Source organism: Papio anubis, chromosome 17, assembly GCF_008728515.1.
Source record: "Papio anubis isolate 15944 chromosome 17, Panubis1.0, whole genome shotgun sequence".
Classification (NCBI taxonomy): Eukaryota; Metazoa; Chordata; class Mammalia; order Primates; family Cercopithecidae; genus Papio; species Papio anubis.
Window position 1 is genome coordinate 34,682,751 of NC_044992.1, and position 26,393 is coordinate 34,709,143.

At 49.5% G+C, this 26,393-nt stretch overlaps 1 protein-coding gene across 7 annotated transcripts in view; it reads left to right on the plus strand.

The window, feature by feature from the left end:
- The first annotated feature begins 10,970 nt into the window (after nucleotides 1–10,970).
- The window catches only part of CUEDC1 (CUE domain containing 1), a 94,487-nt gene continuing 79,064 nt past the window's right edge, over nucleotides 10,971–26,393 (plus strand). For 6 of the 7 annotated variants that reach the window (XM_021929077.2, XM_021929078.2, XM_021929080.2 and 3 more), the window contains exon 1: nucleotides 11,103–11,158. The gene's annotated coding sequence lies outside the window, so the exon portion shown is untranslated. Of the gene's footprint in view, nucleotides 11,159–26,393 lie in introns of all 7 variants that reach the window. The other variant, XM_021929079.2, reaches the window with a different exon arrangement.

Sequence of the window (26,393 nt, forward strand, 5' to 3'; positions counted from 1 at the left end):
AGGCACCTGTACAGCTTCCCCTGGCAATCTCACCGTCCTGACAATCAAAGAGTTCGTTCGTCCTTCTCTAGCTGCAAGCTCAGCACAGGCCAGACCTCCTCTTTCCTTCCTAAGAAGAAAAGGAACACCACCACCTAGCCAGGTGGGATGAAGGAGAGAAGCCCAAATCCTTCTAGCCCGCTCAGTCCAGAGTCAGCCCTCGCAGCTCCAACTCCGCTCCCTAAGGCGTCGGGGACTCACTTATCCGAGAGAGGAACCAGCCCCGCAGGGTACAAGGCAAATGTGAGTGTTGCCACGGCTGGATCGATCACCTTGCTGTGGAGCCCAAACTGGCTCCACATTGGCCTGGCACTTGGTGCCCCTCACCATTTGGCCTGATCTACCCTGCCGACCTCCTGGCCTCCTCTCTGCCTCTTTCCTCCAACGGTAGAGCTGGAGGGGACCCGAGACAGACAAACAACTCTTGGGCGTGTGGGCCCTGCCCGATACTAGAGCATTGGCGGGCCGGGATTGGCTGATATCTCCCGTGTTCTGATTGGGCAGGCGGCGGCCTGTATCTCATTCACAGAAAGCATTGCTTCTCTTCTGCTGGAGCTTGAACATCGAATGTTGCTTCACTTTCTGCACTTTGCACAGGTAGCTGTACTCATTCGATGTAAATAGATACAATTCAGCTATATGGTTTCCGCAGATGACGTGCCCCCAAATGCAGTGTTGGGCCCTCAGGGATGGCTGAATCTGTCCGTTTATTGTATCCCATATCCAAATCACAGCTGTACGACTGAATGGGACCAGGCTTATGGGAATTGTGGGGGCTGCATTTTGCATACCCAGGTGAGGCCACGGTTTGTTTTGTTTTGTTGTTTAGACGGAGTCTTGCTCTGTAGCCCAGGCTGGAGTGCAGTGGCGCGATCTCGGCTGACTGCAACCTCCGCTCTCCCGGGTTCAAGCGATTCTCCTGCCTCAGCCTCCCGAGGAGCTGGGACTACAGGCGCCCACCACCACGCCCGGCTAATTTTTGTATTTTTAGTAGGACGTGGTTTCGCCATGTTGTCAGGGATGGTCTCGAACTCTTGACCTCGTGATCTGCCTGCCTCGGCCTCCCAAAGTGCTGGGATTACAGGGGTGAGCCACAACGCCTGGCGAGGCCACAGTTTTATCCGGTGAGACCTTTTGCTGGGTTAGTCTTTCACCCACTTTCACCGGCAGTCCTTTCTACCATTTATACTTGTATTTCATATTTCTTTGTCTTTAGTCATGCTGTTCCACATACTAGGAAAGCTTTCTTCTCATTCACCTACTTTTAAAATGTGGCTAAAGTTCCTGCTCACTAGGACTCTTGGAGAAAAAGCCGATTGCAGGACTTGGACAGGGAAAACACAAAGTGAGCCTGGAATATTCAATATATATTTAGAAACAAAAACTTACAAAAAGTTGCAAAAGTGAAAATAGTACAAGAAATACCTATATACCCTTTACCCAAATTCACCTATTACTAACATTTTATCCCTTGCTTAATCACCTTACGGGGCTTTATCCATTTTTTTTTTCTGAACCATTCCAGGGTTTCATACATCAATTAGCTCTTACCCCTAAATATTTCTGTGTGTATTTCCTAAAAATAGAGATATGCTGTTACATCACAGCACAGTTAACTTTATACACTTACATTTATATAATATTTTTATTTAATCTACCATCCTTATTCCAATTCTGTTAGTTGATCTAATTATGTCCTTTCCCTTTCTTTTTTTTTTTTTTTTTTTTTTGAGATGGAGTGTCGCTCTGTCACCCAGGCTGGAGTGCAGTGGTGAGATCTCAGCTCACTGCAACCTCCGCCCCCTGGGTTCAAGCTATTCTCTTGCCTCAGCCTCCCGAGTAGCTGGGATTACAGGCGTGCACCACCACGCCCAGCTAAGTTTTGTATTTTTAGTAGAGACGGGGTTTCACCACGTGAGCCAGGATGGTCTTGATCTCTTGACCTCGTGATCCGCTCGCCTCGGGCTCCCAAAGTGTTGGGATTACAGGTGTGAGCCACTGAGCCTGGCCCTAATTATGTCTTGTACAGTATTTTCTCCATTCCAGTAAAAGATCTAGTCTAGGGTCAGGTTATTCCATCTCCTTCATTCCCCACATTCACTACATCCAGAGAAGGCATCTGTACAGCTTCCCCTTATAATCTCACCGTCCTGACAATCACAGTTCATTCTTCTCTAGCTGCAAGCCTGGCACAGGCCTGACCTCCTCTTTCCTTCCTAAGAAGAAAAGGAGCGCCACCCACCTACCCAGTAGGGTGAGGGAGAAAAGCTCAAATCCTTCTAGACTGCTCACTCTTGAGTTGTCATGTCTCTCTAGCCTCCATAAATCTGGAACATGTACATAGCTGGCATTAAAAACAATACAGACCCTGCCTTATTTTGTTTTTAATGGAACATTCTCCATTTTGTGTTTGTCTGACTTTTCCTCATGATCAAGATGAAGTTTTGGCCAGGCATGGTGGCTCACGCCTGTAATCGCAGCACTTTGGGAGGCCGAGGTGGGCCAATCATGAGGTCAAGAGATTGAGACTATCCTGGCCAACATGGTGAAACCTCATCTCTACTAAAACTACAAAAATTAGTTGGGTGTGGTGGCACGTGCCTGTAGTCCCAGCTACTCAGGAGGCTGAGGCAGGGGAATCACTTGAACCCAGGAGGCAGAGGTTGCAGTGAGCTGAGATCGCGTCACTGCACTCCAGCCTGGTGACAGACGAGACTGTCTCAAAAAAAAGAGAGAGAGATGAAGTTCTACATTTTCAGCGGGAATACTGCATAGGCCACGTGTCCTCAGGATATTACATCTGGAGACACACAATGTCCCTCTGTCCTTCATACATGATGTTAACTTTGATCATCTGGTCAAGGTGTTACCCATTTTCTCTACCACATAATTACTGTCCCCTGCCCTTGCAACTAATAAACAGTCTGTGGAGAGACGTTTGAAGACCATCTATATATCCTACTCCTCAACAAAATTTTGTCTTAGATTTAGCATTCATTGATGATCTAATTAAATCTTTACCACGATGGTTGAAATGTCTCTTTGCACAAGAAAGTAAGGAAGTGCTCAAAGAAGAGGAGGATTCAGCAGCAGAATGCCAGGAGTTGGCACATGGCCAAGTCCGAAACACTCTAAGCCAAAATAGATAAGGATAATAACAAATTATACACAATTGAAGGAAAATAGTAATCCATGAATTCATAAAGAAATGAGTGACTACATCTTCCTGCTCCCTTAAATCTCAGTTCAGCCTTCTTGTCCCTCAGTGGTAGATGTGCCCCTCTATGCTACCATCTCCTGCTGTGCTTCTCAACCTGCCACAATAATGTGACACTTTCCTGACTGTAGAATGGAGCTGAACTGAGTCCTGGGCTCTACCTTCCCTACCCTAAAGGGAGCAGGCTCTATAGACTGGAGTGTGAGGCCTGAGGCTGAGGGTCTGGCTCCTAGGAACTCAGTCCTGCCATAGCTTCAAGGTCTTCTTGCCCCAGAGGCTCAGTTCTGCCTCTAGGAGGAGGTTTCTCTTTTCTCTTTTTAAGAAACAAGTTACTCTGAAGTCAGCTCTCTATAGGGTCCTCCACCCACCACTTTGCTGTGCAACCCAAGTGAGGCTCTTCCTCCAAAGAGTAAAACATTGTTGACATTTCAGCTAGTGCCCAGAATCCTGTTCAGGGGTCAATGATTTAGTGCCAGCTTTCTCTCTCCTCCTTCCCTGACCATTTGCTGGCCCAGCAGAGGTTCCCTCCCTCCAAGAAGGGAGGATTCTTCCCCAGGACACCAGGGCCATGCGGCTCCTCCACCTGCAGCACCTGCTCCCAAGTCCCACACAGGAATATTCATCCTGCTCCACCCCGCAACCTCCTCTAGGGAGCTTCATTTCTGGGAAGAACCAGATCTGAGCATCTAGACCAAACTGATCTCAGGTATCCTTTCTTGGAATTGGAAGAATGACAGTAAGAAAAACAGGCAACATTCATTGAGTATTAGAGTGATGAGGAGCAAGCCAAGGTGATGCTGGTGCGCACCTGTAGCCCCAGCCATTTGGGAGACTGAGGCGGGGGGATCACTTGAGCCCAGGAATTTGAGGCCAGCCTGGGCAACAGGAGGCAGAGGTTGCAGTGAGCCAAGATCGTGCCACTGCACTCCAGCCTGGGTGACAGGGTGAGACTCTGTCTAAAAAAAAAAAAAAAAAAAAAAAAAAGAGCTTAAGTTAAGAATAATTATGGAGGAAAGTCATTTATGTTTAACTTTCCTCCTTCCAATTATAATGATTTTGAAGGCTAAATATAGACATATATACATAATCGATTATAAAGCAATGTATGTACAATGTAGGAAATTCAGAAAATCCAGAAAAATACTAATAACAAAATAAAAGTTATCTTTAAACATTCATCTAATGATGTTAATATTTTGGCATATTTTCTTCAAGTCTTTTATGTTTATACTTTTATTTTTACCAACTAAAAATAAATAGGATCACTGCATTTTGTTTTGTAACATTCTTTTCCCCAACACTGTATCATTTTTTACATTCACTAACTGTTCCTTTCTTTTTTTTTTTTTTTTTTGAGACGGAGTCTCACTCTATCACCCAGGCTGGAGTGCAGTGGTGCAATCTCGGCTCACTGAAACCTCTGCCTCCCAGATTCAAGCAATTCTCCTGCCTCAGCCTCTCGAGTAGCTGGGATTACAGGCACACGTCACCATGTCCAGCTAATTTTTGTATTTTTAGTAGAGACAGGGTTTCACCATGTTGGCCAGACTGGTCTTGAACTCCTGACGTCGTGATCTATCTGCCTCGGCCTTCCAAAGTGCTGGGATTACAGGTGTGAGCCAACGCACCTGGCCTCACTAACTATTCTTTAAGAACAATTTTAATTATTACATGGGATTCCATTTATCTAGGTCTAATCTCCACCCCACTGCCTTGTAGAGGACGAGCTGGCAGCCTCTGTACAAAGGCGCAAGATCCCTGGAACCTCACAAACTGTTACCAACCAAGGGGAAGACAGTGGTTTTTACAAAGGCAAACAGGGCATGTCTCACTCGCCTGTTAGAATTCAGGCCTTTGGCAAATATTTACTCAATCTCGTGGGGTGCAGACACTGAGATAGATGGAAAACACTCCTTACCTCCCAGGAGTTCATGAAGAGACCAACTGTAATGGCACATACTCTGTCTCCCTATAGGCTGGCGGGATGGACACAGGGACTTCAAGGGAACAATTCCTTACACAAGGGAAGAAGGGCTCACAGGAACTACCGCAGGCATGATGTTGGTGCTGGCACCCTGGGGAAGGGGTGAAAGTCCCCAGAAATCCTTTCAGATAGTCATCAAATTGGCAAGCCCACAGGCATCCATCTAGCTATTATCTCACAAAGGAGTTGCTTATTTATTTATTTATTTTTTACGACTGCTTCCGTGGTTCACCTGTGTGTTCTTTCAAATCCCCAAGTGATGTTACCAGTTCCTTAAAAGTTTCCTGGGCTGGGCCGGGCGCGGTGGCTCACACCTGTAATCCCAGCACTTTGGGAGGCCAAGGCGAAAGGATGGCTTGAGCCCAGGAGCTCGAGACCAGCCTGGGCGAGATGGCAAAACCTCACCTTTACAAAAAAGTTTTTTTCTTTAAATAGCCGGGTGTGGTGGTACAGACTTGTAGCCCCAGCTACTCAGGAAACTGAGACATGAGAATCTCTTGAGCCCAGGAGTTCGAAGTGGGAAGTTTCCTCTGAGTTCCTTGGTTAAATTGGTCAGAAGGAGAAAAGGAGAGGATTATCCAAATTACTTGGATGTTTACCCTACTTGCCTTTCTACCTCTGGCCTTCTTAAGCTGTCTTTGGTGGTCCTAGGAGGAGGGGTGGGTCTCAGGGTGACAGGGGCAATGTGGTTGGTTGCAAAGCTGCTCTTCTTATCAACCATTCATGCCCTGGCATTTGCCCTGGGCTGGGGGAACTTCAGAAGGGAAATGTCCTGTTTTCCCCACAGTCCGATCAGAGCTCACCATTTCCAAGCCTAAGCCCAATGGCTCTCCATCAACCTCATTCTCACAGTAGATAATGCCATATGCTCCAGTGATCTGAGCTTCATACAGCCACAGACTTAGCAAAAGGCTTCTATCACCTTCATATTCAGTCTGTGGAAACAGCGAGTGTTCTTGGCTGGTTCTGTTTGTTTGTTTCTTTGTTTGAGTCTTGCTCTGTCACCCAGGCTGGAGTCCAGCATGATCTCGGCTCACTGCAACCTCCACCTCCCAGGTTCAAGCAATTCTCCTACCTCAACCTCCCAAGTAGCTGGGACCACAGGCGCCTGCCACCACCCCTGGCTAATTTTTGTATTTTTAGTAGAGATAGGGTTTTACCATGTTGGCCGGGCTGGTCTTAGTAGAGATAGGGTTTTACCATGTTGGCCGGCTGGCCTCAAGTGATACACACGCCTCAGCCTCCCAAAGTGCTGGGACTACAGATGTGAGCCACGGTGCCTGCCCTGTTCTTGGCTGGTTCTAGCCTGGGAGTGAGTGGGTGGCATGAGGACAGAAATGGGAGGAGCTGGAATGGAAGTTAAGGGCACCCTGGGAAGGGCCTCTCTTAGGAGTTTAAATTTTGTTCTCGAAGCAGTGGGAAGTCATCCACCCTGTTCAGCAGGGCAGAGACATCACCAGTTTGTACTTCAGAAAAGTAACTGCTGGTCGGGCGCGGTGGCTCACGCCTGTAATCCCAGCACTTTGGGAGGCTGAGGCGGGTGGATCACGAGGTCAGATCGAGACCATCCTGGCTAACATGGTGAAACCCCGTCTCTACTAAAAAAAATACAAAAAGTTAGCCGGGCGTGGTGGCGGCGCCTGTAGTCCCAGCTACTCGGGAGGCTGAGGCCGGAGAATGGCAGGAACCCGGCAGGCACAGCTTTGCAGTGAGCCGAGATTGTGCCCCTGCACTCCAGCCTGGGCGACTGAGCGAGACTCCGTCTCAAAAAAATAAAAATAAAAAAAAAAAAAAGAAAAGTAACTGCTGGCACTGAAGAGGATGGATTGAAAGGCAGGGCCCTGGCAGCAGGACCTGAGCCAGGGCAGAGGAGAAGGGGCAGATTCCAGAGAAACTCAGAAGCAGAAAGCCCTGAGTTTACTGAGGGGGTTGAATGTGGGAGGGGAGGAAGGCAGCATGTAACATCTGCAGCTTGAGTGAATGGGAGGCGCTCCTTATCCAGGACAGAGAATTCTGGCAAAGGATGTGGAGATGATGGGCTCCAGACTATCCACGCTGAAGGTGCAGTGGCTGTGGGACAGCTTGTCCAATGGCAGTAACACATGCCAGTCAGGGCTTGAGAGAGGGAGTGGGGTGCTCAGATAGGTCATCAGCACACTCCACTAGGAGCAGAGGGGGTAATATTAATAACATTTGGCTGGCCACGGTGGCTCACGCCTGTAATCCCAGCACTTTGGGATGCCAACGCAGGCGGATCAACTGAGGTCGGGAGTTTGACACCAGCCTGACCAACATGGAGAAACCCCATCTCTACGAAAAATACAAAATTAGCTGAGTGTGGTGGCCCATGCCTTTAATCCCAGCTACTCGGGAGGCTGAGGCAGGAGAATCGCTTGAACCTGGGAGGTGGAAGTTGCGGTGAGCTGAGATCGTGCCATTGCATTCCAGCCTGGGCAACAAGAGCGAAACTATGTCTCAAAAAAAAAAAAAAAAAAAGTAAATAAAATAAAATAAAATTAAATTAAATTAAATTTAAAAAAAAACCGGCTGGGTGCGGTGGCTCATGCCTGTAATTCCAGCACTTTGGTAGGCCAAGGTGGGTGGAGGTCGGGAGTTTGAGACCAGCCTGGCCAACATGGTGAAACCCCGTTTCTACTAAAAATAAAAGAATTAGCTGGGCATGGGGGCGTGCACCTGTAGTTTCAGCTTCTCAGGAGGCTGAGTTGGAAGAATCGCTTGAACCTGGGAGGCAGAGGTTGCCATGAGCCAAGATCGCGCCACTGCACTCCAAGCTGGGCAACAGAGCGAGACTCCGTCTCAACAACAACAACAAAAAATGTTAGCAGTCTGCAAGTGGAGCCATGAGGGGTTGGCACCTGCCCCACTCTATTCCCTCTGTGAGAACATCTGGAAAGAGAGGTTGGTTAGAAAATTAGAGGACTCAGCCTTGGAGAAGCCCCTGGGGCAGGCAGAGCTGAAGAAACGAGGGAGTGGGTAGAAAGATGCAGAGACTAGGAAGCCATGAGGGTGGGAGGCATTAACAATATTCAGGGCTCCAATGGAGTGAAGGAGTAGGACAGGGAGGAGGCCCATGGGTTGAAGCAAAGAGGAGCCTAAGGGTGCCTCCCTTGAAATGGTGTCTTCCCCTAGGATGAAGGGGAAGAAAGCCAGATTGCAGGAAGCTGAGGATTGAATGGGGCTTGAAGAAGCGGAGAGTGGGTCTGGTTGCTTCTTAGGAGCGGCCTACTGATGAATGCAGAAGAGAGAAACAGGACAATGACTTGAGGGCAGGGTAGGGTTGGGGCCAGGTTCCCTTAGAAGGGGGTATCCTGAAATGTTTGTGGTTTTGAGGCAGACGGGAGGAGAAAGAAGAACTAACAGAGTCTCCTGAAGCACACAGAAGGTTGGGCTGGAAAGCAAAAGGGACATCTCATCTTTGGAAGAGCAGAGACAATAGGGCCTGAACCAGGCAGAAGTGGAGGAGTGAGGCGGGGAGAGAAGGAGAAATGAACAGGACCTGATAACCAGTAGAGTGCCAGGGAAGATGCACAGAAGACTGAGGCTTCCAGCCTCTGAGCCAGAGGCGGATTCAGGAGAGTAGGAGGAGGTGGCTTCGGGAGGGAAGAGGTCTCAGTTGCCTTTAGCCTCCTTGAGTTTTAGGTGTCTGGGAGACCCACAGGTGGCCCTCTGTAGGCGGCTGGTGTGAGGGGCTGGAGCCCTGGGGGCTCAGAGGCAGTGGTGGGAATGGGTGGAGGTGTCTGGGGGTGGGGAGGTTGTGAGAGGCAGGGAAAGGGTCTGAGAAAAAGCTTCCAGAAGGATAGACCCAAAAGGAGGAGTATGTTAGCAAAGCCCAAGAAAAGTGTGCTTCAAGGAAGAGTGCCCATTAGAGCAACTGGTTTTATTAATGCCTATAATAACAATGTATTTAAAAATTTTATTAGCCGGGCATGGTGGCACCCACCTGTAACCCCAGCTACTCAAGAGGCTGAGGCAGGAGAATCGCTTGAACCTGGGAGGTGGAGGTTGCAGTGAGCCGAGATTGCGCCACTGCACTCCAGCCTGCACGACAGAGCGAAACTCCATCTCAAAAATAATAATAATAATAAAATAAAATAAAATAATAAAAAAATGTATGAGCAATCCACAGGTAAGTGTAAATGGAAATCTCCAAGTTTGCAGATATATTTTCCTGCTCCTGAAGTGCCAAGGTGACAGGGATGAACTGCAGAGGGATCTTGCAAGTAAGCAGAAAAGTGACAAATGAACTGCACTATGAGTAAGTATAAGGTAACACACTTGATAACATAATCTAGACTATCTTGGCCAGGAGGACAAATCCTGAGCTCTCAGTTACAACCTCGGAAAGGAGCCAGGAGACAGTGTAGACATATGGGTCAGTCCCTCCGTATTAGGAATCTTTAACCTGGGGCCTGAAGACCATCTTCTGGGATTTCAAGCACCCTGCCTCCCCCGGAAATTGAGAAGTGTGGGGAGAGAGGAGCAGGAGAGAGGAGATCCTCAGAGGGGTTTGGAAACCCAGTCCTGGAGTTCCGTTCAACATGCTAACCTAATGTTGGGCCTCCGGAGGAGGGTGTGGTTCTGAGGTTTCTCCCCCTCCCAGTTTCCCAACTTGCTGAAGAAACTTACCCTTGACATGCAAATGATGGAAACACATTGGTGTCTGGGGCACTTTGGTTTGTGGTTTTTACCATCAGCTGTCTCTGAGGCTGAGCGTGTCGATCTGTCTCAGCAAGGCTAGCAAATTGCAAGCGCTCAGAAGGGAGAGAGGGGGCTATTCCTGGGGTCTGGGCCCAGATGGGCAAATGGGTCTGTAAGGCAGACTTTTCCAGGAGGAGGGTGCAGACCCTTTGCAAGTTGTTTGGGGACATAGCTTAGATTTCATCTGGCCTTCACCGTCCTCAGATCCCCTAGGTAGCAGGGTGCTTGGTGGTCACCACCTGATCCAGGCTACCCACTCCCAAATTGGAGTCTGAAACGAAAGCACGTGGGAAAAGAATAGCAAAGGTCAATTTCCCATTTATTAAACAAGTTCTTCCATGGAAAATCTTCCCAGGGCTCAGCAGCCCTTGAAGTGATCAGGGATGCAGGGGAGGTTGGGGGAGAAGAAAATGGGAGATGACAGGTGTAGACGAGTGATAGCTTTGATTTGTTTCCCCTTCCCACCATCTCCTGTGGCCTCAGCATTTGATTTGGTTTCCTTTCCAGGGCCCTAATTCCAGGGAGCTGCCCCTCCTCCACACCTGTGTCCCAAGCCCCAGCTGTGCGTCCTCACCCTGGGTTCCTGGCACTGACCTGGAACCTGTCGGGCAGCCCTACTCTTAGCTTCCCGCGGAATCTCGGAGGTCTCAGGTCTCCTCCGCCCACCCTCTCCGCAGCTGGGAGGGGCAGGATGCCCCGCATCCCGCTCTGCGCGGGAGGTCGAGGCGCCCCGCTCACGCCCTCCTGCCCGCAAGCTGGGGGGTCACTGCGGCCCGGGAGGGAGGGACACGGAGGGCATTTTTCCAGTCTTCACCAGGTGCTCCCCTCTCCACCCCCCGCAACAGTGTAGGTTTCCGGACCCCCAGGTCCGCTTCCCTCCTCGCTGGAAAGGGGTCGGCCATCCGGAAAGGGCCCGGGGGCGCCGCAGCCTGGCCCCCACCCCGCCCGCAGCCCCGCTCCTCCCCGCGCGGCCCCACTTGTGGCCCTGCCGGCAGCCGCGCAGGGACAGCTGCATTTCTCGCCGCCCGCCGCTAGGAAGCCGGCCTCGCCTCGCTTTCTCCGCCTCCCCGCGCCCCAGCCGCGCCGCCGCCGCCTAGCCCGGCCCCGCCGCCGCCGCTGCGGATTGCAGCCCCTCCCCCGCCCGGCCCGCGGCCCGGCCCCTGCGGCCCGCGCGGAGCGGACGCGCGTGGCGCTGCCCGGTAAGACCCCCGCGCTCCCGCAGCTCCCGCCCGGCCCTGGGCGCGGTCCTCGCCGGCGCCCCGCGCGCAATCCCGGCCCCGGCCCGGCGGCCCCACCTTCTCCGGACCCGTTGCCCAGGCGCCGCCGGGAGGGCCGGGCCGTCGCGAGTTTGATTCCCGGGACTGTCGGCGCGGCTCCCCGGGAGCTCCGCGTGCGGCAGGTCCCCGCCCGCCCTTCCTTTCCGAGCCCCCACCTCATCCCGGGCCCCGGGCGCGGGGGGCGTGCGGGCATCTGGGGGGCCGGGAGCGGGGCGCGCGATTAGACTGGGGGGCGCGGGCCGGCGGCGCAGGGAAGGGAGACGAGGCCTCCCGGAGCCGGCGCCGCCCGAGTCCCCTCTCCCGCGGCTCCCTCTTTTGTGTGGGCGCCCCTCCCCGCAGTGCCCGGGCCTGGGGGCGCAGGCTGGGCGGCGACGGCAGGCGGGGGCGCCTGATGGGAGCTGAGCGCCTTTCAAGGGGAGTGGAGCTTCGCTTCCTGCCCCCGCCGATGTCACAGGTCGGCTCAGCCTTTTTTGGTCCCTCCGGGTCCCCTGGGAGCTGTATCTCCCGTCAGCTCGGCCAGAGAAAGTTGGGAATGCGCTGTCCCCGCCCCTGCTCCCCCGCCCCGCCGGCTCCTGTGCCCCGGGCTCTGAGCTCCAAGGGGCTGGTGTCGGCGTTTATTCATTCCGCCCTCTTCCTTTTGTCGGTCGCATGGTCGCCTTACACCCAGCACTGCCCTGCCCATTTCTTTTCCCCTTAAAAAAAGTTTTAGCTCCGAGAAACGTGCACTGAAATGAAATTCCTGAGAAGGAATGTGTTTTAAGGGGAGACAGGGTTTAGATTTTCCTTTTTTTGGTGGGGCAGAAGGTGAGGGGACTCCCTGGGAGTTTAGAAACAGGATGTCCTAGAGGCGATAGATGCAAGAAGACCATCCACCGTGCTCCCCACCTGATCAGCAGGCAGCGTCTTGTAGCCAGAGGAATGAACCTTCCCTGGGTGATCCCGGAGCACCTGAGCCACCTGGCCCAGGAGAAAGGACTCAGGGAGATGTTCTGGGCCTCTCACCCCTTTTCTTTATAGCCAGCTGTGCCTAAAGGAGGTGAGGGGCCCCAGGAATTCTCTCATGGAGGAAGTCATGTCACCATGCGGTTGGGCCCCTGCTGGATCAAGTGTGAAGCTGGGTCCTCTCTGTTGTTGGGGGTCAGTCCCACTGGTACCTCAATTTGAATGGAGGGTGCCATCTCTGGGATGGAGACGTGCTGCAGGGAGAAACCTGGCTCGGGCCTCCAGGAAGCTGGAGCTTGTGCAGGAGGGCTGGATGTGAAACCTCCCTGTCCACTTTCTGCATCTGGAAGGGTCAGGACAAAGGAAACAGGATACTGCTACCGACCTGGGCACATCCTTGAATAGAAGAGAGACCCTGGACAGCAAGGATGGCCCAGGGATGTTTATATGACTAGAGATGTATCCCCAGCTCCTGGGTCAGGCCAACTAGGGCCAGAGGTTGGAGTCATGGGCCCCTTTGAGAATCTGGTGAAAGCTCTAACTCCTCTCCCTCCAAAATGCACGTGTGTAGGGAAACACTTGTATTCAATACGAGACAGTTAATATACCCCCTTGGAACTAGGACCTCCATTGAGACCCCTGCCCTAGAGTTACTGGCCTGACTTCGGCTATCAGGAACAGTTGTCACCTTTTTGGCTGGTCAGTGAATAATCCCAAGGTTCAAAGAGCAGACTGCTTCTAAGGTCTTTTCTCATGACCTCCCTATGCAACTCTGGGCTTGTGGCCATGGAGACCTGGAGTGTCTGGATGGATCCCAGCTCCCTACAGCTAGCTAGAGGATGGGGGCAGATGAGGTAGCCCTTTTCCCAGGGCTCATTTTGCTGTCTGTGTGGTGGCAAGGCCCTGGGCGCTGGGCTAGGACCATTGAATTAGAGGTAAATGGATTTGGGTGGAGGTGGATATTCTGGTGTTTCAGCTGGGTGTGAGATCCAGGCCTTTAAGAGCTCCAGCTTGTTCTTGGGGAAATGGGGTTGAGGTGCTTTAGTAGAGAGTGTTAAGTGTGAAAGATGCCTCTTAAGGAGGTCTTGGGGCAGAATTGTCCAAGGCTATGATCTGAGTATTGTCGGTTCCTTAGATCCCTTCGGACTCTTGAAGGCAAGTGGGGCCAGAGGGCTGCTGTCACTATCCCCAGTGCAGCCCAGAGGAGGCCTGGCCTGCTTTTCCTTTCTTGGCTCACTAGGCCCTGGGCTGCTGCATAGGTATTTGTGGCATCTACGCTTGCTAGGGATCTGGAAGAGCTTTAGGAGGATCTGCCATTTGTGACTTCTCTACCTTGGGATTCAGAAGACTTCCTTAGGCTCAAGTTCCCCACAGAGACCTGTAGGGGATTTTTCTTTGTTTAAGTAGAGAGCACAGTGTTTGGCATATGGCACCACTCACACTGGTATTCTTCCTTTCGTGATTCCTACATTTGCTCTGGTAATAAGCAACAGAGGCAGGAGCATTCTAGAGCCTTGGGCACAGGAAGCTGGGTGTCTGACAGGGGTCACCTCTGACTATCCAAGGTGAGCTGGAGGAGGTGGTGCTTCCGTTTTACTAGCTCTTGCACTTACAGGAAGTAAGAGCTATAAAAGGCATAGGAGGCCCGGAAGTAAGAGCTATAAAAGGCATTGGAGGCCGGACGCAGTGGCTCACGCCTGTAATCCCACCACTTTGGGAGGCTGAGGCGGGTGGATCACGTGAGGTCAGGAGTTCCAGACCAGCCTGGCCAACATGATGAAACCCCGTCTCTACTAGAAATACAAAAATTTGCTGGGTGTGTTGGCGTGTGCCTGTAATCCCAGCTACGCAGGAGGCTGAGGCAGGAGAATCGCTTGAACCTGGGAGGCAGAGGTTGCAGTGAGCCGAAATTGTGCCATTGCACTCCAGCCTGGATGACAAGAGCAAAACTCCATCTCCTAAATAAATAAATAAATAAAACAAAACAAAATAAAATAAAATAAAATGAAGGGCATTGGAGACCCTAAAGGGTTGTGGTCCAGTGATCCTTGACTTGGGAATTGGAAGTCTCTTGGTGGCATGCAAAGATCCTTGTTGCAGTGTCTGAGGATTCACCTTCCCCAGTGGCCATGACTTCTCAGTCATGCTGTGGCCCTGGCCACCATGGGTTGGCGAGTTCAGGATGCTAGCTGTGTTGGCTCACTCAGTACTCCTCTGATCCCCTTGGCTTCCAGGCTCCCAGAACCTCTGATGTGTCAGAGCATTATCACAGACTCTTGATGATGCAACTAAATGTCTTATCTTTAAAGCAGGTCATAAATGATAAATGTGATAACAGTCCTTGTAAACATAAACTCCCTTCTTATAAATGTGACCATTTCATTTCCATTGTGGCAGCACCAAGGGTCTTTGAGGAATTCTTGGTAGGATAAAAATGTTTAGGCTGGGCATGGTGGCTCCTGCCTGTAATCCCAGCACTTTGGGAGGCTGAGGCAGGTGGATCACCCGAAGTCAGGAGTTCAAGACCAGCCTGGCCAACATGGTGAAACCTGTCTCTACTAAAAATACAAAAAATTAGCCAGGCATGGTGGTGCGTACCTGTAACCCCAGCTACTCGGGAGGCTGAGGCAGGAGAATCACTTGAGCTCGGGAGGCGGAGGTTGCAGTGAGCTGAGATTGTGCCATTGGACTCCAGCCTGAACAACAGAGTGAGACTCTGTCTCAAAAAATAAAAAATAAAAATAAATTTTAAAAGTTCCAACTCCATTGGCCTAACTTCCACCCCCAGGAAGCAACTGAGTTATTTTTGCACATTTTCATCATAGCTTAGTTGTTTAGAGTGTAAGATCTGAAGTTAGGCATCCCCAGGTAGAATCCCAGCTCTCCATCTTACTCTAAGACTTTGCAAGTGCCTGAGTTTCCTATATTTAGAAAGAGTTAAAAGAGATCTCACATGTATGCCAGACAAAGAGGAAGTGTTCATTACATTGAAGCTATTATTATTATTATCATTTCTGCACAGGGGTACACAAATTCTGAGGCTCATTATTAAGGAAATCTTTGGTAAAAACTGTAGGGGCTGAGGATGGTTTTTGGAAGAGTGGGAGGGGTTGGGGTAAGCGCTTGAATGATGAGCAGAGAGGGCCGCACACTGGAGGCGGGGGTGGGGAGACTGAAATGTCATGGGTGACAGCTAAGCATATTTGGGGGCAGAATGACTTAGCATCTGTAGCCCTGCTGTGGAACCAACTCTTCTCCCTTTTCTTTGGAAAATTTGCCCTAAAAGCTGGGGGCAGGGGTGAGGAGGCATAACCAGTGAGGAGGGTTGAATGGCATAAAGTTAATGCTAACATTGGTCCAGAGGAACAGGGCAGAGTTCCCTGGAGGAAGGGAACCTAGTGAGGGGATGGGGGCAGGCCCAATAGACAGTCAAGAGTGCAAGCTGGCAGGCGTGGTGAAACTCCATGCCTGTAATCTAGCACTTTGGGAGGCCGAGGTGGGTGGATCACCTGAGGTCAGGAGTTCCAGACCAGCCCACAGCCAGCATGATGAAACCCGTCTCTACCTAAAAATACAAAATTAGGCTGGCGTGGTGGCTCAAGCCTGTAATCCCAGCACTTTGGGGAGGGGCCGAGACAGAGCGGATCACGAGGTCAGGAGATCCCGAGAACCATCCTGGCTAACGGTGAAACCCGTCTCTACTAAAAATACAAAAACTAGCCTTGAGGCCCAGTGGCAGGCTGTAGTCCCAGCTACTCGGGAGGCTGGGGCAGGAGAATGGGCGGGGAACCAGGCCGGGGCTTGCAGTGAGCTGAATCTGGCCACTGCACTCCAGCCTGGAAACAGAAGCTGAGACTCCATCTCAAAAAAAAAAATTAGCTAGAGTGGTGGTGGGTGCCTGTAATCCCAGCTACCCAGGAGAGCTGAGGCAGGAGAATGCAGCTTGACCCCAGGAGGTGGAGCTTGCAGTGAGCCGAGATCAACCATTACACTCCAGCCTGGGCAGAGCAAGACTCCGTCTCAAAAAAGAAAAAAAAAGATGCACAGGCACAGTCGGCTCACATTTGTGATCCTAGCACTTTAGGAGGCCAAGGCAGGAGGATTACCCGAACTGAGGAGTTAGTTCAAGACCAGCCTGGGCAACACGGTGAAACCCCCATCTCTATTAAAGTACAAAAAATTATCCAGGTATGGCGGCAGGTGCCTGTAGTCCCAGCTACTTGGGAGGCTGAGGCAGGAGAATCACTTGAACCCAGGAGGTGGAGGTTGCAGTGAGCCACGATTGCACCATTGCACTCCAGCCTGGGTGACAGAGTGAGACTCCATCTCAAAAAAAAAAAAAAAAGGTGGAAGCTGTGGGGGCCAAGGGTTTCTGTGAAGGAATAGGCTTGGGAAATAACCATTGCGGCACTCACAGAGGGGTCGGACCCTTTCCAAATGCTTCACATGGATCAGCTCGTTCAATCCTCGCAGGACCTATGAGATATTATACCAATTTTTCAGGTGAAGAAATAGAGACATAAGAGACATCAAGAGTTTAAATAACTTGCCCAAGATCACATGGCTAGCAAGTGGCTGACCCAGGATTTGAATTCAGGAAGTCTGGCTGCAGGCCCACACCCTTAGAGAAACTGTCAGAGACAGCTGGGTGTGGTAGTTCATGCCTGTAATCCTAGCACTTTGAGAGACTGAGGCTGGTAGATCACTTGAGCTCAGGAGTTCTAAACCAGCCTGGGCAACATGGTGAAACCTCATCTCTACAAAAATTAGCTGGGTGTGGTGGCATGCATCTGTAGTCCCAGCTACTCAGGAGGCTGAGGTGGGAGGATCGCTTGAGCTTGGGAGGCCGAGGTTGCAGCGAGCTGAAATTGCACCACTGCACTCCAGCCTGGGTGTCAGAGCCAGACCCTGCCTCAAAAAAAAAAAAAAAAAAATGTCAGAGAGACCCCTACTGAGCTCATGGGGTGGTCGTGGTCGGGGAGGGTGGAGATAGGGGGTTGTGGGGTTTGTGTCCTGCTTGAAGGGCTGCTAGTGCAATGTCCAGCCATCACTGGAACATGCCTGGAGGGTTCAGCTTAACAGAGTCTGCTAAGAACCACAGGCCAAGTGCCAGATACTCTGCTGGGGCCCATCCTGGAGCACAAAGATCACCAAGCCGTGGGCCCTGCCTTCAAGATGCCTCCTGTCTAGTAAGAGAGACAAACATGTTAGCCTGGAATTTCAGTTGCTGTGGCAAGTGCTGCGATAAGACAAAGCACTGAGGAAGGGGGCACTTTGCCAGCCAGAGGAGGAGTTAGGGCAGGGAAGGCTTCCTGGAGGAGGGGCCGTTTGAGCTGAGTGAGGACAAGATAAAGTGGCTGCTGCCTCCTGGGCTTTTGATCTGGCATGGGAGCACATTGTTCTCCCCCTTGGTGAACTCTGAGTAGAGCTAAGTGGCCAGCGTGTGGGTTTCAGAGAAGGGTCAGGTTTTCTGGATTCCGTAGCACTATTGCCAGGGTGAGGCAGGAACTGGGCAGTGTGGTCAGCTTTCCTGATGCCTTTGTGGTTTTTAATAGCTGAGAAACACTGCCACCTCTTGTAATGCCTGCAGTGAACATGGTGAAGAAGACATAAAAGTCTCTTAAGAGTCGTTGCCCAGAACGCAGTGATTCAGTCTTGTCTCTCTGCGCTTAGAAACAGAACCAGAGGCAAATGAATTTAAACTACGGAGGGAGGATTCAAGTAAGGTATGAGGAAGACATTCCAGATAGGATGTGAGATGTAAGAAAAGTGACTCATAGGCAGAGAGGGGAATGGCCTCCCCGAAGGTCTTCAGAAATGGGAACAAGTTTCATTTGTCTTTGTGGTTTAAGAGGTTTCGTCTGGAGACAGGAAGATGAAGTAGAGGCCCCTAGAGGTCCATGTCAACTTGGTGATCGGAGGATAAAAGGAGCTGGAATTTTTGAGCTAGAAGATTACTTAAATCTGGCCTAACCTCTCCTTTGACTGTTGCAGTGATTGAAGAATGCCTGATAACACTGAGCAGCTCATCCATTAATAAGTGAGCCAAGGCACAAACAGAGTCTGCCCAACAGCTGGGACCCTTGCCTGCAGTGTTCCCGGTCAGCGTCAGCGGGGGTGCTCACTGGGAGGGACCTACAGCTCTACGGGATGGAGTCCAAGCCTTGTGAGGAGAGCTCAGGAAACCTGGAAGTAGTGGAGCATTTGTCTTGGTATTGGAATACAGAAAGCATCAGCCCCCATATACACCGTGTTTCTGAGAGTGGCACTCTCAGTTGGAGCTAGTGGGTTATCTCCTAGATGCACCTAGAAGAGTTTTAGACATATATATGGGGCCCTCAGTAAACTTTGTTGGATGAATGAGTAAATAACAGATAATCCAAGACTTAATCTCTCTTTGACCATACCATGCCCTTGTTGGACCAGTGCACTTAACCCTTCTTATTCTGTTTTACTTAAGCTGACATTAGGCTTTTTTCGTAATACTGCCCAGTCATAAAGAAAGGTGCCCACAAGTATGCTGGGGGCAAGGGTAAGAAGAGAAAACACAGGTTAGGATCCTTCTCAATATTTATACTTCTTTGAAGGATCATCAAGACCTGACATTATGTTCAGTCATAATGGCTTTTGCTTTTTTCTTTTTTATTGTTTCAAGCGCAAAAGTGTTTTTATTTTTTATTATTTATATATTTATGAGACAGGGTCTCGCTCTTTCACCCAGGCTGGGGTACAGTGTGGTGTGATCTCAGCTCACTGCAACCTCTGCCTCCCAGGTTCAAATGATTCTTGTGTCTCAGCCTCCTGAGTAGCTGGGATTACAGACATACACCGCCACACACAGCTAATTTTTTTGTTTTTAGTAAAGACGGGGTTTTAACATGTTGCCCTGGCTAGTCTCGAATTCCTGAGCTCAAGAGATCTGCCCGCCTTAGCCTCCCAAAGTACTGGGATACAGGTGTGAGCCACCGTGCCTGGCCCAAGCACAAAAGTAAAAGCCTTCATTTTTCAAATTTAGGAAAAACATATAGTATAACAGTCTCAGCCACATTAGAGCACGATGGTTACAGGGATCTCAGAAGAGAACAAAGCTTGCTCTTGGAAGATAATCTGATTAAGAGTGAACCAAATATGAACGGATGCTGGACAATGAGTTTAAAAATAATACCGGGTGGTGAACTTTAGCTCATGGGGGGAACTGAAATAGACTTGTGCAAATAAGAAGTAGCAGCAGCAAACATGATGGCAAGAACTTTTGCTTCCCCTTGAATCCCATGATTCCCTATTCATTAAGAAAGTATTTGGTGTTAGGAGGGCACTGCAAAGTGTTTTTTTTTTTTCTCCTGGTGACCAGCAAGCTGGATTTGGAGCTCTGTTAAGGGGAAGCCTGTCTGTGGTCATGTAGGGTGATCAGGCTCCTGAAATGATTTCACTTTGCTCTGGTCTGAGATTAGTTTCGGTTTCAGGCTGTACCCACAGCTGGGAGAGAGCTAGTGAGCTCCAGGGAGGGTCAACTGGGGGAGTTTCAGCGTTGGCTGTGTCAGCCGATGGCAAGGTACGTGAACAGGGAACTCCTGTGCCGAGCAGAGAGAGGAAGAAGATGCGTCTGAGATGGAATTTGGGAAGGCAGCACTTGTGTGTTCGTGTGTCCAGAGACCGGGCCGGTGATGATGAGGAGGAGGGAGTGTATGAAGTATCAGATGTGCAAAGGACAAAACCCCCACCCATATAGGACCACTGAGCCTCGGGCTAGGGAAGTCTTAAAACAGATTGCCTGGGCTGGGTGGATTTTCCCTGAGCCGGTGTACCCCTGAGAGGAAAGCAAGTGTAAGCATGCCACAGAGTCAACATACATCTTGTACTGGCATCCTTAAGATCAGCCTCTACGGTGCAGCATTTTCTTGCATATGAGTTTCCTCAAAAAAAAAAAAAAAAAAAAAGTCAAATTAAAGTTTGAGAACTGATAGTTGTGAACTTGCAGACCGTTGCATGTTGGTGGATTCTCTAAGAACTTCAAGTTGTCATTTTTCCTGAGACGGCTTGAGGCCAGTCTGGTTGGTTCACAGGGCATCATTACCCTAGAAAATCAGCAGTTTTCCTCCCCTGACTGGTTCTGGGTGAGGCATACACAGATGGTTCCTTCCCTCTTAGCAGTACTAGAGCATCATTACATTTTATTTCTCAAAGTTATAAATTCATTTGATTTTGAAAAGAGAGAATCACTGAATTTTACAGCCGGAAAGGATTCTGAAGACTGCTTGCTTGGTTGCCTTCTGGAGGAATCTGAGGTTCTGGGTCGTTAAGTGCTTTGAAAAGACCGATGGTATGTAATTAAGAATACTGAATCAGAATGCCTGTGCTTCATCCCAGCCTCTGCTAGTTGCTGCCGCGTTCTTGGGGCAAGTTACTCAATCTCTCTGAGTCTTAGTTTCCTGATCGACACAGTGGGAGTGATAATATTACCAAATGGTTTCTTGGTTGGTGGTTTTTTTGTTTTTTGTTTTTTTTTTTTAATTTTTGAGATGGAGTCTTGCTCTGTCGCCCACAGCTTCCACTCCCCGGGTTCAAGTAATTCTCCTGTCTCAGCCTCCTGAGTAGCTGGGATTACAGGCACCCACTACCATGCCAAGCTCAGCTAATTTTTGTATTTTTAGTAGAGACAGGGTTTCACCATGTTGGCCAGGCTGGTCTTGAACTCCTGACCTCAACTGATCTGCCCGCCTCAGCCTCCCAACGTGCTGGGATTATAGGTATGAGCCACCATGCATGGCCAAAATATTACATAATGGTTGTTAATTAGTACCAAATACTTGTTAAGCCCCTAGCACAGTGTTTTGCATATTGTAAGTCCTCATTAAATGTTAGCTGCTACTGTTATTGTTATTATTTTCATTTTGTGAAATCACACAGCTACTTAGCGGTAAAGCCAGGGCTACAATGTTAAATTCTTTTTATTCCAATTCTTTTCAGCATGGCCATAAGATTTCATCACAATCTTGAAATATGAGAAGACCTTTACGAAAATGTTTATGCAGATGTCTTCTAATGAATGTTCATAATAGAGCTAGAAGAAACGGGCTTAACCTATTTATTAGATGTAGTTAGACTTTGGGCATGAGGGCATATGTCTACCAAATAATTTGTTTCCACAAATATTATTCACTCGTGTTTAAAGGTTTCCTGAATGCCAGATTTGTTGCCTCTGCTGGAAGATTGGGGTGTTTTTAGATGTTTTCATTGAAGAGTTCTTCTCAAGTTGGAAACATCCATGTCAATGAGTTGTGGTGGCAAAGCGGGCTTTTGTGTGTAAGGGAAATATTTCTGTAGCCTGGCTGCTATTTATCAAGGGTGAAGACAGTGCAGATGTTTTGAAAAAATATATGGGCTTGGCAGAAGTCCATGTGTCTTAGGCCATGCCTACACAAATCCGTTCCCAAATGATCTGTCCTGACCTTTGGCAAATCGCTGACAGCCTCGGAGCCTCCCAAGGGAGCCGTTTTTGTCTGAAACATTGTTGAGGCCAGTGTGACCGCTGGCCTTGCATGGTCCTTGACACCTCTGACGGGGTGTCACCCTCTCCCTAAGGCAGCTTTGGTGTGTTTTCTTGGAATATGAAGACGAATGGAAATGAATTTTGTTTGGTGAATCCTGAAATACTTCCTGGAGATACTGTCGCTCTCTAGAGATTATGGAATTGAAATCTGGTTTTGATGCTGATCCGTGGGACTTCTCAAATTTCCATGCCTGAAGGAGACAGTGTGTTAAAGTGTGAAATGTGTGAGTGTGCAAATTGGAATTGACGACTGGAGTTCCAGTCTTAGCTCTGCTGTGTGTGGGCTGTGTCATTCTGAGCAGGTCACTTAGCTTCTTTATTTGTAGTTTTCTTGAGGCCAATCTATTATTATACTCCACAACAACACATGGCTATTGACTACATATGTTAAATAGAGCTGGTAAGAATAATCTCTGTGGCACAGGATTCTCGCAATAGTCTAATAATAGCTAATGGCCAGGCGCAGTGGCTCACGCCTGTAATCCCAGCACTTTGGGAGGCCAAGGCAGGTGGATTGCCTGAGGTCAGGAGTTTGAGACCAGCCTGGTCAACATGGTGAAACCCCGTCTCTACTAAAATTACAAAAATTAGCCGGGCGTGGTGGTGGGCGCCTGTGATCCCAGCTACTCGGGAGGCTGAAGCAGGAGAATCACTTGAACCCGGGAGGCAGAGGTGGCAATGAGATCATACCACTGCACTCCAGCCTGGGTGACAGAGTGAGAGTCTGTCTCAAAAAAAAAAAAAATAATAATAATAATAAATAAATAAATAATAGGCTGGGCATGGTAGCTCATGCCTGTAATCCCAGCACTTTCGGAGGCCAAGGCGGGCGGATCACCTGAGGTTGGAAATTCGAGACCAGCGTGACCAACATGGAGAAACCCCGTTTATACTAAAAATACAAAATTAACCAGGCATGGTGGTACATGCCTATAATCCCAGCTACTTGGGAGGCTGAGGCAGGAGAATCACTTGAATCTGGGAGGCGGAGATTGCAGTGAGCCGAGATTGCACCGTTGCACTCCAGCCTGTGCAACAAGAGCGAAACTCCGTCTCAAAAAAATAAATAATAATAATAGCTAACATTTATTGCATGCTTACTGCATGCCAGTAAGCTTTCTAAGCATCTTGGGAATATTAATATATGTAATCAATCCTAGATGAGAGGGTAGTATCATCACTTTATGCAGGAGGAGACCTAGGCACAGAGAGGTTAAGTTAACTTGCATAAGATCACACTGCTGGTTAGCTGAGGAGGCAGGATGTGAGCTCCAAAGCCAGGAGGCTGAGTCCATAGATGTATTTACAAAAGTGCTTTATAACTTTGTAGTGTTAGGATTCTTATTATTTGACTGTTACTGTTCTTATTTGACAATCCCAGGGAGGGATAAACTGAGCCTAGAGGTAGATTAAGTGTACAGATCACAGTGTTGGAAAGAATGAGGAATGGAGCATATGAGAGTTTTTTTTTGGAGTTTTGGGGAAACAGCTGTTTCTAAGTGTGGGGCAGAGCTGAGGAGATCTGGCAGAGACAGAGAAGGATCTTTTTTGGATGGTATTTTACTTTCTGCTTTGAGGGTTGCATGTATGTGGATTTAAGAGCCATGCGACTCTTGCCCCTCCTATCCTATTTTATTTGGGAACTTATCTTTAAATTCCAACTCACCTCTCCTCCCTGGCAGCCTTAGAAACTTAGAAAACTGCCATGGATGGTGAATTCTTGAGACATGAAAGGAAAGGTGAAGGGTGGGGTTCTTAGTGGAATTTCTTCCTTGTGGTAGCATTTCTATTAAGTGCATTTGGGGAATGGGCCATGGGGTGGCTTACGTTTGGCGGAGAGAGGTATGGGAACTCTGGTGACTTCCCTTTTTCTCATGAGCTGATTTAATAAGAGAATGAATCATCCTAATAGCTTTAATTCTGGAAAAGAAAGAAAGGAGAGGCAAATGAGTGAGATGGCATTTGACTGAAGCCAGAAGCTTTCCACGTCAGTCTCCTGGGGCGGGCACTAGGCTGACACCCAGGGCCCTGGCAGTTTGTGCCAGTGGTGAGTTCCCTCCAAGGGCTTTGGGAAGGGCACCCAACTTCTGGTCACTGCCACTGTCACCGTCAGCCCTCTCATACTTGTGAGGCTCTGGAACCTAAGGCCTTGAAGGGAAATGAATAGGGAGGCATGTCAAAAATAGACTACTGGTAAAATTCACATATAGTAGTGATCATTTTGAAGATGTTAACATAAAAATTCATCTCATAAACCTAGACAATTTGGCTGGGTGCGGTGGCTCACGCCAGTAATACCAGCACTTTGGGAGGCTGAGGCGGATGGATCACCTGAGGTCAGGAGTTCAAGACGAGCCTGGCCAATATGGTGAAAGCCCATCTCTAGTAAAAATACAAATATTAGCTGGGTGTGGTGGTGCATGCTTGTAGTCCCAGCTATTTGGGAGGCTGAGGCAGGAGAATCACCTGAACCCAGGAGGCGGAGGTTGCAGTGAGCTGAGAGCACACCATTGCACTCCAGCCTGGGTGACAGAGCAAGACTCTGTCTCAAAAACCAAATCAAACCAACCCCTCAAAAAAAAAAAAAAGCAAAAAATTAGATAATTCAAAAATAGTTTTTGACCTATGGGGATGTGAGTGGGTCATTCGCACCCCATGGAGGTGGCAGGTGTCTTCTCTGTGCTAATGGCTGACCTCCTGGAACATCTTAGGAAAAGTCCTGTTCTCTTTTAGGACTTCAGATGTGAGCACTCCCAGGCCAGCCAGCCCCACCTCCCAGCTGCCTGGTCCTTCTCTGAGTTTGCTGGGAGGCTGGGAGCACATCCTTTTCTAAGCCACTCTGTGGCCTTTCTGTGGATCACTGACCTTAATTTGGATTCTGAGCCGAGCCTGGGGTCCCCAGGGAAGTGTAAAGGCTGCCAACGAAGAAGGGGTTGCATGAGAACTCCTTCAGACCAGGCCTGCCCCCCAAACTCAATTTAGGAACATGAATAGGGTGGTCGTATTTTCGGACTCTGACTTCTCGGCACACATTTCCCAAAGGCTTGCTTTTTTAGACAATGTCCCTCTGTCCCCATTCACCTCGTTTTCCTTCCTGGCCCCAGCCATCAGCAGTGGCTACTGTTGATAGTTCCCATTTGTAAGAGGACTTGCTCCATGTCAAACATGCTACTTATGTAATTTAATTTAGTCCTTATGCTGACCCTAGGAGCCAGGGATTATTGTCTTTTTGGATGTGGGAACTGCGGCTGAGGGTTAAGTAACCTGACCAAGTAACACACCCACTCACTTGGTGGGGTGTTTATTTGGTTTTGGTTTTAACCTTTTACTGTGACAAATGTCAAAAATCTACAAAAGTAGAGAGGTTAGTATAGTAACTTCCCTTTGCTGTTATGGAGAAGCCCTGCCTCCAGTTCTTCTGTGGCATACAGCAGACACCTTTGGGTGAATTAGAAGAAGGTGCCCTTCCTCTAGGGCGCACAACTTGGTAAGCAGAGTGTAGGCTGGATTCCAGCTCCTTTTGCCCCTTTGGATGGGTGCGTTGTAGTGAACAGCTTGCATAGCTGTATATGGCAACCCTGTCTATCTAACTTCTTATCTAGCTTTTGGCGTAAAGAAAGGAGTCTAGGCCGGGCGCGGTGGCTCAAGCCTGTAATCCCAGCACTTTGGGAGGCCGAGACGGGCGGATCACGAGGTCAGGAGATCGAGACCATCCTGGTTAATACGGTGAAACCCCGTCTCTACTAAAAAGTACAAAAAACTAGCCGGGCGAGGTGGCGGGCGCCTGTAGTCCCAGCTACTTGGGAGGCTGAGGCAGGAGAATGGCGTGAACCCGGGAGGCGGAGCTTGCAGTGAGCTGAGATCTGGCCACTGCACTCCAGCCTGGGCGACAGAGCGAGACTCCATCTCAAAAAAAAAAAAAAAAAAAAAAAAAAAAGAAAGGAGTCTATACCCAGACACCAGTTCCTGACGGAGTAATGACTTCTCTGCTCAGTCCTCAGCTATGTGGGGTAGGGGGAGAAAAACTCAATCATGGGGGACTTTTCTAGTTAAAATGAAACAGGGACATGATTCCCAGAGGAGACATTTCTGCTGCAGAGGAGGGTGGGGAAGATGAGCGGTGTCGTTTGCTGCTTCTGTTTTCCATCAGCCACCTGCTCTCTTGACGACTCCTCCTTGATGCCCGCTCCCCTCTGTGTGTGCCCAGAGCAGGGGAAGCACTTGTAGAGTTGGTAGAGCCTTGGGTGTGAAAGCCTGGTGTGAACTCACTCTTGGCTGCCACCCTCCTGGAGTCACTACGACAAGCTGTCTTTGCCTCCTGGCAGCTTAGCTTCTATGGGGCTCAGGTTAGCCAGGGGCTGCGTGGGCGTTCTGCTTTGCACCTGTAGAACTGTTTCTTTTAGTCCCAAGTGGGGCTTATGAGTCACCAGATAGGGTGCTTCTTAAGGGTAGCTATTGTATTTTTTAAAAAACGACTGTGCCCTTGATTATACCCATGACAGCACCTGGCACTGGCGCTCCAGAAATATTTGTTAAACAGATGAATGTTAAACAAATGAATGCAGCATCCTGCTGAAGGACCCAGGCTGAAAAATTCCTGTGCTTCAGTCAGGAGAGGCTGGATTATGCTGCAGGAATAATCAAATCCTGACATCCCAGGGGCTT